Genomic DNA, 12,236 nt, shown 5'->3' with positions numbered 1-12,236 from the left:
ACCCAGGAAAAATTTCTTAACACCAGTGTGTATTCTAATATGGCTGAATTTTTTTTAAATAACAACTGAGTTATCAACAGCACCGAAGTAATTAGCCATAGATTAGGTTTTCCTAGTACCTTAGAGCACCCAACTCTTACTGAATTTCAGGGGGATGTGATTACCTCAAGCACTTTTGAGAATATCAGTCTTCACTCTGGCTGTATTCCTAATATGATTTGAGGAGGAAAATCATCTTCACCGACAATGCTGTCCAGGTTTCTAAGTGTTCTACAGTATTTAGATGAGTTTTGAGTTTTGATTTCATGTTCTTAAAAAACACAGTTTTGAAAATCATTTCAGTAGCTTGGGAATTGAAACCCTGTTTTCAGGAGTTATCTGGCAGCTAAAAGCCTAAAACTAATTAAAAGTCAATACAACTCAAGTATTATTGAACGTTTCATTCACATGTCAGTAACATCCCAAGTCGGATTTGGAACACAATGATCTTCAATTTCATACTCAAAGACTGAGAATATTTAGTAAATTAATCTTCACTCAGGACATTACTAAAATTACCAAAAATACATCGAGACACAGATTTAGATACTATTATCTGAAAGGAAAATGTGCAAGCCAGATAACACTATTCTCTTACAAAATTTCATAATTCCCTTTAGCTTGTGTGTTGTTTCTGTGCTAATTGTGCTAGTTCTTGGTGCAGAGATGGTTTATAGCAAGAGATGCTTTTAGCAAATTTCAAGGTACAATTTGCTACAGTAATTGCAGGACAGCAAATTGGTAACAAAGATTAAGTTAAGCAAAACATGCTAGTAAGAGGTCTTTTAGAGAGCAAAGCTCTCCCCAGCATTAAATAATAGCAGCAAGAACTATTATCTCAGACACCTACAGGAGGAACATCCTTCACATGTAATTATACGTTTAGCAGCACTGTGGGTAACAGAAAGCAGACCCTTGGAGCCTGCAAGTGCCACAAAAAGCAAAGATAAAACATTACCAGTCTTCATAATCCTTCCCAATATGACAATCTGTCTTACCCTAATTCCACATATTTCCTCACGACAGTGTTTTGTTTTGTGTGATTTTTTTTTCATTTGTTTGTTTTTTAAAGCCACCACTGGTATTATGCTTCCCCATCATGTCTGCCAGACTCCTAAAACTTAGTTTCCAAGAAGCACTTTCCTAATATCAGATTCAACCATTTCAGTTAGCGTTTGATTAAGGATCTCTCCCTAACCACATTCAAAGGCTTGAACATCACTTTTTGTTCTCACTTTATATCTGATCTTGGGGAATGATCAACAGAATGATCATTAGAATGCGAACAGCGCCAGAAGAGTAACAAATGCAGTCAATGACAGACAGGAAAGTGAACAAGCCTGCTGGATGCAGAGATACTATCACATCTGTGCGTCTAGGGGTTGGCAGAGCTCAGCTACATGGTGAGGAACAGTCTCTGGCTTTTGCTGTGCTGGCTTTCTTTGTTCCTTCTTGCCCAAACCATTACGCTGCTTCTGTATTCTTTGAGCATTATAATTGGCACAGATACCCGAATCTGTTTTCTCTCAGTTATTACTCTTAGCATTACTTTAGTGCCCAGGAGCTCTGTTCTGACTCAGTGTTTCCACTGAGCGGGACCCTGCACAAAAAAGGCAGAGCGCAACCACCGTGCGTACCCCACAAAGCGGCACCATTTCAAATGCAAGTTAGGAGTCAGCAGATGTTCAGGGTGCAGCAATCCATAGCCCAGGAGCACACTAAATCTGATCTCATGTTTCTAAACCTATTACCTGTACGGTAAGTGGCAAGTGTGCATGCACCAGGAACGAGAGTACCTGAACTGGGCAGCTAGCTTAGCTCACAGGCTGAAAAACTTGCCAGAAGTAGAGGCGTTGGCTGATCAGGTGTCCAGGGTGCTGAAAAGGCTTGTACAGCAAGGAGTAAGAAAGCTCCAACAGTTTGTAGAACATTAAATGAAGTAAATCTAGAGAGAAATATTTTTAATCATGGAATGAAAATTCAAATTGTATCCTTCGTGCTTTTGTGTCACGCTACTTTTTCACTCTCCTTAGATACCCTTCCCTCACCTTCGGTTTTATAGATACATAAAAGATGAAGAATACCATTTAATTACCAATTTTGATAACAGGAACTGAAAATATTCAGGTTGAAAACACCCTAAATGCTTTTGAAGCCCAAAAAGTGAACCTGAAAAATTCTACAAGGAAAAAAAAGTACAAAAAAAATACACAGAATATAGAAGCAAGTCCAGGCTACTAAGTTAACAGCTTTTTCCTTCAGTTTCAGAAGGATGATTTTTTTTCTTTGCATTCATTATACACAGTATTATCAAGTACTTTCCAGCACACACTAGAAATAATCCAGCTGCTTTTTATCTATTCAAAGGACAAAAGCCCAACAGCATACAGCAATAACACAGGAAAGTGGTATTGATTGATGGCACAATATACTAAATTCAAAAAATGCCCTCATTTGGCTATATTCCATTCCCCTCTGACATAAAAATGAAGAAGGAGCCAAGCCAAAGGAATCATGAAGGACAACAAAAGATTTCTTGACTGAACTCAGACACTGGCACCGCATTAGTCCAACAGACATGAATAGTTACTTGCAAAGTCTACGGCAGGCAGGGATGGGAAAGCCACAGGTCAGCCTTCGGCATTTCTTGCTCTTCACTGGTTTGTATAGAAGCCCTGGTTGCTCGCATTTTGCCAGTTTAAAGGAATGCCTGTCAAGTCTGGTAGATTTTACAAAGGAGTCACAAGAGAAGCTCTTGGATTTTGTAACTTGGAGGGGAAAAAGTTCCAAGGGTAGGATTTAAGGAATACCAAACTCAGCCACAGCCAGCATTTCTAACTCGAGTTCAGCCTCTCAGGGAGGTACCAAATGATGTAGCTAGCATTGAGAACGTTAGCATTGCAGTGGGACGTGGTGGCTGCTGAACATTAGAATAAGTGTTCCTATGTTCTTCTATATCCAAAAAGTCACAAGTTTCTTCATTATTTTACATGAGGGAAAGTGTCATCCACAGGTTACTTTGGAAAACACACACTTTCAGACTTTGGAATGGGTGAAACTCCAGTGTCCGCTTTAGATTTAAGTTATTACTCTTTAAAAGGAAATCCAATACAAGCACAGACATTTAATTACTTGTGAATCAGTCCTATATAAATATTAGACCATAAATTAGGCTCTTTGAAAGCAATTCTTCTGCTTCCTGAGGTCTAGTGAAGAATAACTTGCAATAAAACAGCAGTGTGCCACAGCATAAAGGCCTTCATATTTTACCAGAGCTAAGAGAATGAAAGATTCAGATGCTTTAAATCCTCCTTGAGATTAAAAATCTTGGGAAAGAAATCTATATAGAGACCAATATACAAACTCCTTTATGATAAGAGCTCTGCTGCTTTCAGACCACTATTATACTAAGTTTAGTACTCAAAGTCTCCTAGCAGGGGACAAAGCCTCTCTCTCCAAACTTAAACATTTTAAATTTAAATCCCAGAAGAGTTCTGATAAGCTCTAGACAGGTCAGACTAGATTCAGACCCTTGTTATTTTCAATGTGCCACTTAATAACTACCGAAGCATCAGTGACAGATGGAACGAGCTGCATCAGCAGGGTAGCAACTGGACTGCCAGCCTCCAGAGGGATATTTAGCTACAGACGGGCACATGTGTAGCAGGAGACTTCAAGTACCCTTTGCACCACACTATGAATCTTCATCTTGTAGGGGATCTGAACAAAACTGACACTTGGCATTTCACCATTCTCCGAAGACTTAGGTGTTCTCTCACAAGACACTATAAATCTCCAGCAATGGAAGAAACATATTTAGTAATTAACCTCCACTGGGATTTTAACATTGACCACTAGCAAACTCCGCAAAGCGCTGGAGATTGATCAACACAACTGCCTTGCTGACAGGTGGGCTTGCCTAGGGACAGCCCAAGCAACAACAGCCCACGGGACTCAGCGTAACATTTTTTAACACCGCATTTACTTGGCTGAGTGGCAACAGCCTTTGTTTCTATGGCACTCATGGCATCCAGCTGGCAAAAAGGTACACGTCTAGTTACTACTGAACTTGTATGTCCAGTACTCATACCATGTTCTTATGCTGATAGCTTGAGTTTCCCTATAAGACCTGCATAAGACTGGCCATGAAATCATCATCATAAATTACAGATTATCACAAATCAAAGAACGTGTATAATTATCCTTCCCCCGTTATCCATGCAGAACTGTGCTCATCTCACAAGCGTTTCCTTCATCTACATGAGAAAATAATCCCATTCAAAAATGTAAATAAAAAACCCTACCTATGATATCTTCTAAGATGAACAAACATGAGCTGTGACCATCTTTCTTTAATTCTACCTGAAACCGTATACTTCAGTTGTAGTGATACTGAATTTGATCTTACGGCATCCTGTTAAAAGAGTAAAGGTTACGAAAGTAGTTAAACACACCCCTTTATAGCTCATCATCAAACCACTGCCAGTTATTTTAATCACAGTTAATGTCAGCTGCTGTCAGAAGAGATTTTTATAATGTGCTGTCACCAAGATTAGAAGTGTAGCAGCAATTTTATATTTGTGTTTAGGCTATGGAGGAAATTTTTATCACATGAAAACATCCAAGAAAATTACTAGGTTGTGTGTGTGTGCTTACAAAGGAGTGAAATGAGATATTTCAGTTTCCTCAGTGGTGGGGTGGAAAGGTAAAGGAACAGTTGCATATTTTTGTCCATTTCAATGAAAAATGAATTTTAATGTGTTCTGTACAAACAGCCTGAGTGCTTCTACTAGATAATCTTGCCTTGGAATTAGGGACCTGTTAAAGTGAGGCACAGCAACATTCTTAATAAAACCATTGTCTTGGAGGAGAGAGAAGCTTTAGTGCAATTCAGGACTTCATCAATGCATTCTCAAAAAAAGCAGCAAATTAACGCGCATGGGAATTTTTTGTTTTTCCAGGCTACTTTCAGAAAACAATTTTTATTTAGCTGGATTGTCTGTCAAGATTCCTGGGCAAAGGTCACTTTCACTGTTACCAAGCATCGGTCACGTCCTGCCACGTCCCACTGATAACAAAATGCAGAGCGAGTAGTAGAGAATACAGGGCAGAACTTCTCAGGTTCTGCTGCGACAAGGTACGTCATTTGCTAACAAGTGCACGTTTACCAATCACTTGTCTTGGTCAAACAGCAGCAGCATCATGTTGGTTTTAACACAAATAGCACATACAAGTACTCCTCAATCAGCTGAGTTCATGATATGCTGATTTTTTTCATTTATGATGATCTCACTAATTTTCAACAAAGTTACTCCCACTAACAAAGTTAAAATCTTGCAGGTATTTGCAGAATCTGGACACTAGACTAAACTCATGGGATAGGGGATGATTTTTTTTTTTAATTAAGTGTGTGAACAGTGCAATGAAACCTCATTTAAGATCTCTAGAGACCAGAAACATCCAAGTAATAAAGCCTCAATGGTGATGTAGCTTGCCATGTGCAGTTGGCACGTTAGATCCCAGTACACCAGTTAATTATTTTGATTTACAAGAACACACATGCTCACTACTGGGAAGGGGTTTGAGCTGCCCTTACTGAATGAATGGTAGTCTGCGCACTTCACAGGCTGTGGCAATATTCAAATCAAATTTCAAATGAATTATCATACGGTAGCATTTTGGTCTGCCTTCCCCTCTCCGCTCCCATTTTCTCCCGCACTCCATGTTCCATTGATTAGAAGTTAACGAAGCTCTGACTCTACAGAGCTTACCTCTACAGTTCAAGTCTGAAATATGACCAGGCAAAATTTCTGTGACAAATTCTAGATAAGCATCACACACTTTCACTACAGCTACAAACCTGACACTCAGGCCATGTCCACTCTGGTTTATGAATCTTTGAGTAAACTATGGCCAAGTTTCAAAGAAACATGGACTAAAGCTGTCCTGAAATCCCAGTGCAAGGGATTTCAAGTGTTTTGGGCAGAAGGCACAAAACTAAATCAGAATCCATGCTTTTTTTTTTTTTTTGACCCAGCAAATTCCACTAAATTTCAGTTCGGATAAAATCTTAAACCCAAAAACGAGGGTCTAGAAAAATCTCACCAAAACCAGGGGAAAAATACCTTGTCCCAGATCGAGCAGACATCTGAAGACTCGGTTTCACAAAGCCCCATTAACCATATTAAGGCAGAAACTAACAGACCCTTGCTGGGTAAATTGCTGCTGACAGTTGGAGCTTTTCCAATGAAAATGTCTTATAAGCAATAGGGACATCTCAAATGAGAAGGATATTGGAAATCCTGCGCTGAAACAGCTGCTATTTCTCATGTTATCACCCACTTGGGAACTCATGTCCTTGCACAAAACAGATTTTGCATGAGTAAGCCACGGAGCTGGGCCTGGAGCACTCAGAACAGTGGAAGTGACTCACAGTCTAGGCTCAGATGTGACCCATTTGGTTTCCCCAGGAAGAACCCATGCCAGCCACGGATTTGGCATGAAACTGCCCGCAGCCCGGCTATCAAACACTGTAATGATTTACGATGAACCTATAAAGGCCTAAGTTCCTCCATGCCATTCATCATCTCTGCTTTTGTGCACAACAGAATTGGGATAACAGGATCAGAGAGGCCTTTGGGAAGCAGGCAGGATTTTTTTCCTTCCCGATGAAGTAATCGCTAGGAATACCAGCACGTGCTTACGTCCATCATCCTGTAAACAGCTTCCAAACTGAAGTGCGAAGCTTTCTGTGGATAATCGCACATTTTAAATTTTGTCCTTTCTGTAACTGAGGTATTTTTTCTCTGTTTTCCTGGGTTAGTAGCTTAGGAAACTGTATATTTAGCTCTTCTTATTATAGAGGCACAATGGAATGGAAGTCTCATTCCTATTTCTCTCTCACCCACAGCTTAAACACAATTAACTTTTCATTTGATGCATTCTTCCTGTCTGCACTCATAACGCTCCCCCAGGAAATGAGAACCAATAAGTCCTCCACAAGAGTAGAAGAGCAGGGTACTGACCAAATATTGTATAATGATATATTATAGGCATATGGGAAAAAAAGTTAATTAAAGACCACAGCTATCCTTTGGGAAAATGTTTAATATATTAGGCTCTCGGAGCAGAACAATGCAACATAAACAAACCCTCCCTTTTCAGAAACTGTGAATACACACATCTGGGAAAAAAAACAACAACAAAATCTGGCACTATTATTATTGGTCATAGGCTATGTTTACGTCTGATAAGATACACAAAGAGCACACCTTCATGAACACAATCATGACACATTTTTCCACACAGAAGAAAAATGGAAGTTTGTCTGGCAACTCATTAGCATCCATTTTCAAAGGAACAAGCCTTGTTTCTAAGATAATATCAAGCAATCCTTAAGGTTAGATTTTCGTTTACTTATGTAAATCCATTGGAGCAGATGCTGATTTTAAGCACCTGCAACAGGTTTACAAAAATGTTAGCATTTGCACTTGAATGTAAGTAGGACGTTTGCTTGAAATTTGAGTGCAATTTTTGTGCAACAGGCTCCAATAAAAGCCCAAATGAGTTAATCCCAATCTTTCCAGTTCCACCATCTTTGACGAAGCGTAGGCACATTGGTGCCCAGCCTCCTTGGACTTCCCACTGGTGTCAGCAGGAAAATAGCTATTCAGATTTGGTCTGAAAAATCCCGTCCTTGCTTTGCACTGAAATAACGAATCACATGAAGGGAAACCCTAAACATATAGGCTATGTGACAGCATATTTGATGACAAGAGGGAAATGCCTTACCCAAACCACAAAACAGAGGGAACATGCTTTGCAGCAGGGTCTGAGACCCTGGCTGGAAGAAAACAGTCCAAACTTCCTGCACAGTTTCACAGCAACCCAGGCGTCACTGCTCAGTGGGCCAGTGGCTATGTCTGACACACAGATCCCAGCCAGGGAAAAAAAAAAAAAAAAGAGAGAAAAAAGACTACACACTCAAAAGCAGAAGGCATGGCAGAGACCTGTGAGGATGCAGGTTACAGCGAAATGCACCTGCTTCCAGCCTTGGGGAGAGCACACAACATGAGTAGTTTACAGCATTTACATTTTACCTTCAGTTTCAAAATTCAAGCCAGAAACATCACAGAACTCTGAAGTTATTTGTTCAGTGTAAACAAAGAATAAATACAGTTAGAGAATGGCTGCACATACACAGTTAAACCGTGAGCTTTTTCTTTAATTCACATTAACATTTTAAAATCTCATGTAATATGCAGCTTGCTGTACTTATGCACTTACTTAACTAGGACACCTGGCACTTTCTAGATCCTGCCATAAAAATTAAGTGATGTGTACAGCTTCCCCCCCAAATACTTATTTTCACCAACAGATATTAGAATACTTTATTTGAATGGGTATTTTACAGGAGGGAGAATGATGACGTAGCCCACTGGGGTACTGCCAAAGCTGTCATGCTTGCATAAATCATAATTCAGTGCTGTATCCTATATGCAATGCTACCAGCTCTAATGAAGAGGTCAACCTCTAAGTAGGGTACTCGTGGTACTAACAGCAGTGTTAGGCAGGCACCTCAAAGGAATGTCCTTCTTGGTATTTGTTTGGGGACTTTAAAAAAAATCTACCCACACACAAACTCTACAATCCATACATGTACCATTTTTTCTTGGTTCTTAAAAGTAAACGCATACATTTGCAACTGGGCCACCCACAATCTGAAACAAGAGTCATTTGTCTGAATACACTGCAAGAAAAACAGTCTCTGTGTTAAAAACACGCATGTATATTCCATATGTTTAAAGTTTTAAGCCAGAGCTCCTCTCTGAATAGAGCTATTGTACCTATGATTTATCAGACAACGTATTGGTATTTACTTTTGCAATTACAAGCACCTTTTCCAATAACACTCAGATGATTGTTTCTTAAAAACAACCTCACATGAAAGGAATAATAAGCACAAAATGATGTTTCATTAAGACCACTAAAGAAATTTTATTAGCAGTTCCATCAGATTTAACTAGCATCTTTAGTATATGCACGTGGGTATGTATAATCTTTGTCAGATTTGTCAGCTTTTGATGGATGTTTTCACTCTCACAGTGTTATTATTACTCTTATAGAGTAATACCGGCAGCAAGGACCTATAGTTTATTAGACCTTGTGTTGCATCTGCCACAGTGCCCTGGGGCTGGCGTATACTCATCTAATCCAAATAATATTCCTTGCAATTACACTTGATTGTTAACTGTATATATTCAGTTCCACTTACGTTTGACTGTTGTTGTTCTCTGAGGTTTTCTTCAGACGAGCCATGCTTGAGCTCCCAGACAGTAGGTGGGATAATCCAGATAATTAGAACTGAAATGCAAAGTAAAAATGATATTAATTGAAATAGCTACTAGTGGGTTAAAACATCATTGACAACACAGACCAACAGCATGGCTTTGAAACTTTTTGGTCACATATCCTAAAGGCAGCAGGTTAAAAAAACTTAACTTGGTACCACATGCTAACGCCAACCCAGTACAGCAGTCCTTCAAGAATTAAACCAAGGCAAGAGTACATACTGTTCCACGGTGTAATTAGCCTCTTATTGCAGAGTAGGGGAGATAACTAAGAAGAGGAACCAACCCATCCGCAGCATTTGAATGGAGGTTGCAGAGCTGCTTTGAGGCAGCAGAAAGAATTCCCTCACTTGCCACTAAATCTGGCTGCTCAGTCTAAATGCATAAGAATAAAAATGCAGTTTTGTACAAAGTAGAAAGAAGAATTCACATTCTTTTATTTGCAGCAAAGTGACAGCATGCAAGCCAAAAAGCAGGAACACAGAAGAGGGGAACTAATGACAACATTTGCTTTCATTATCAAGTCAGAAAGCTCTTTGCCACAAGCTAGGTAAGTTTCTGCCTCAGGTACAGCAAAGAATCAACAAAAGCCAGAGACAGGAAAACAAGCATTTACCACTATCAAATTATTTTGTCAAGTTATGCTTAAGGGTTGATTGATGCACTTTAACATCAAATAGCATTAAGTTTGGAAGCTCTCTGAGATGCACAGTTATCATTCATCAGTAAAGCTTAAATTTTCAGATCAACCAGAGTGAGAGAAATTAATTTAGAAGCTGTCAAGATTTCTTTGTATAATTATGGTTCTGCAGCAATTAGGAAGTAAGTTTACGTTATTTGTTAAGATAGATAATTGCTAAGCCTGCTATCAATAATAAAACAAGTTTTCCCTTCAACAATGTGTTAATCTTGAAGATAGACACCTAAATAGACATATTTATTCACATAAACATTCTCATTTTTCTGAATAACCCTGCCTAGTTCAACACCACGAGCCTTACACACACAGTTTGAATTACTTTATATTCAGGAAAAAAATATATATATTTTGTAGTTGTACCAGAAGGATCACTGTGGCCTCCTAAAAACAAATAGAATAATTAAATAATTAGTCATACCAGCAGACAAGCAAAGATGGTCTAAAAAATATCAGAAGACTGAAAGCATAAATCATGAATACAACCCATATAATCTTTGACCTACACACAAGCTACAAGGTTCAAAGGTGGCATTGCATTATGTATTTATTGCTTGGCTAAGCCATTATTCACCAGGCTTGATTTTAAGAGGTAGGTATGATGGGAGTCTTGTATGGGGAAGAATATATCATGAAATCTTCCATATACAGGATGGTACAGCTAATTTATCTTTGGTTGCCTTCTTCTCAATTTATGGCATGGCAGCTTTCTACAAAATGAAGATTCACAATCTGATGCAAGAGGAGAACAAAGTGCAGCCATTCACAGACCAGCCTTCATATTCGCCATCGTCCTCAGAAGATCTACTCGTCATATTGATGGATGAAAAAAGGCAAACCGCACGGTAAGGCTGGAGGAGACAAGAACAGCAAAGCACAAATCTATTTCTACCCCAGCACACCACCACACACAGACATGTCTACAGAGATAAAGACAGGACTGAAGCAACCCATCTGCCCCTTTGGGCATCAGGATCAGGTTGCCCAGCACTCCCGGTAGCACCTACTGGGGTGTGAGAACGACTACACCCCACATCACCTCCAGCCTTTTAGCCACAGTCACACTCCGCTATCTTGTTCCCCTTTCCCTGGGCCTTTCCGATGGTACCCTGCCTTCAGTGGACAGAGTGCAGTAGGGCTGAAACTCCCTATACACTGGTAGGGAACCCATGATTTGGACTGCACTGTTTTTGCCCAATTTCTTCCACAGTTCTTAAATTCTCAAAGGTCTTTGCTGGGCATTTCTACAGAGAAACAACACTTTTGTCATGCATTAAAAAAACAATGTAAGATCAAGAGTGGATCTTCACAGCATCCATGCAGATTTAGAAAGACAGGAACTCCACTAGATCCACACAGTCCAAGAGAACAGCTTCAGGGTCCCGCTGACAGCGACTTTTCCAAGGCTGTGATAACAGATAAAAGCCTTCTGTGAATCTCCTGTGGAAAATTTTACTAGTCTGAAATGTTATTAAACTGTAGAGAGCCAAGCACCACTTAGAAGTAGCCATAAACCCTAAAAAAAAAAGACGATAACAATGTGAAAAGACATTAAATTCACAGTACCACTATGTTCTACGTGGAAACAAATTTGAAAATCTGGGTGTTTGTCTTTCTTAGCAACCCTTTGAGAAGTTGATTCTTTCTGGTTTCAATTTAAAATGATGATCACGCATTACTCAAAAAAATATTTTTTTCTCATTTCACTCTGTATTTAAGGCTTATTTTAATTGCTTCATGAACTGGTATTCTATTCTTAAGGAAGGTTTTCAATTTCCGTGGAAAGTATACCAAACCCTTGTAAATATCTTGCTTTTGTTCCACTGGAGGATCACCACCAATACCACAGAAAGCCTGCAGAACAGCTGCAACAGGTAACCAAAAAAGAGTCCAGGGAAGAAGGGCTAAAATAAGATTTATCAGAAAGCGAAAAATCATTAGACTGGTGTCAAAAGAAAGTGCTCAGAAAATACCATCCTCCAAGCATTAATTGCTTCCAGTCAAAATAAGAATATCTGCTTCAGTAATGCATCTTTTTTATTGTGGGTTCACAAAATCCCGGGGGTGCCGTTTGCACATTTTAGTTGACAAGCATCAGCCAACTAAGGTAGGGTGAACACAAAAGCCCCGCTTCATACAGCCTACATTAC

General features: G+C 39.4%; 1 long non-coding RNA gene across 10 annotated transcripts in view; it reads right to left on the bottom strand.

The window, feature by feature from the left end:
* LOC310879991 overlaps nt 1-12,236 on the bottom strand; it is a 140,678-nt gene that overhangs the window by 111,190 nt on the left and 17,252 nt on the right. For all 10 annotated transcript variants that reach the window (XR_014571303.1, XR_014571304.1, XR_014571305.1 and 7 more), the window contains one exon: nt 9,314-9,402. This is a non-coding gene — a long non-coding RNA (uncharacterized lncRNA). The remainder of the gene's footprint in view (nt 1-9,313; nt 9,403-12,236) is intronic.

The sequence above is a fragment of the Anser anser genome (assembly GCF_964211835.1).
Source record: "Anser anser genome assembly, chromosome: 12".
NCBI lineage: Eukaryota > Metazoa > Chordata > Aves > Anseriformes > Anatidae > Anser > Anser anser.
This window is presented reverse-complemented; position numbering and strand designations above follow the sequence as displayed.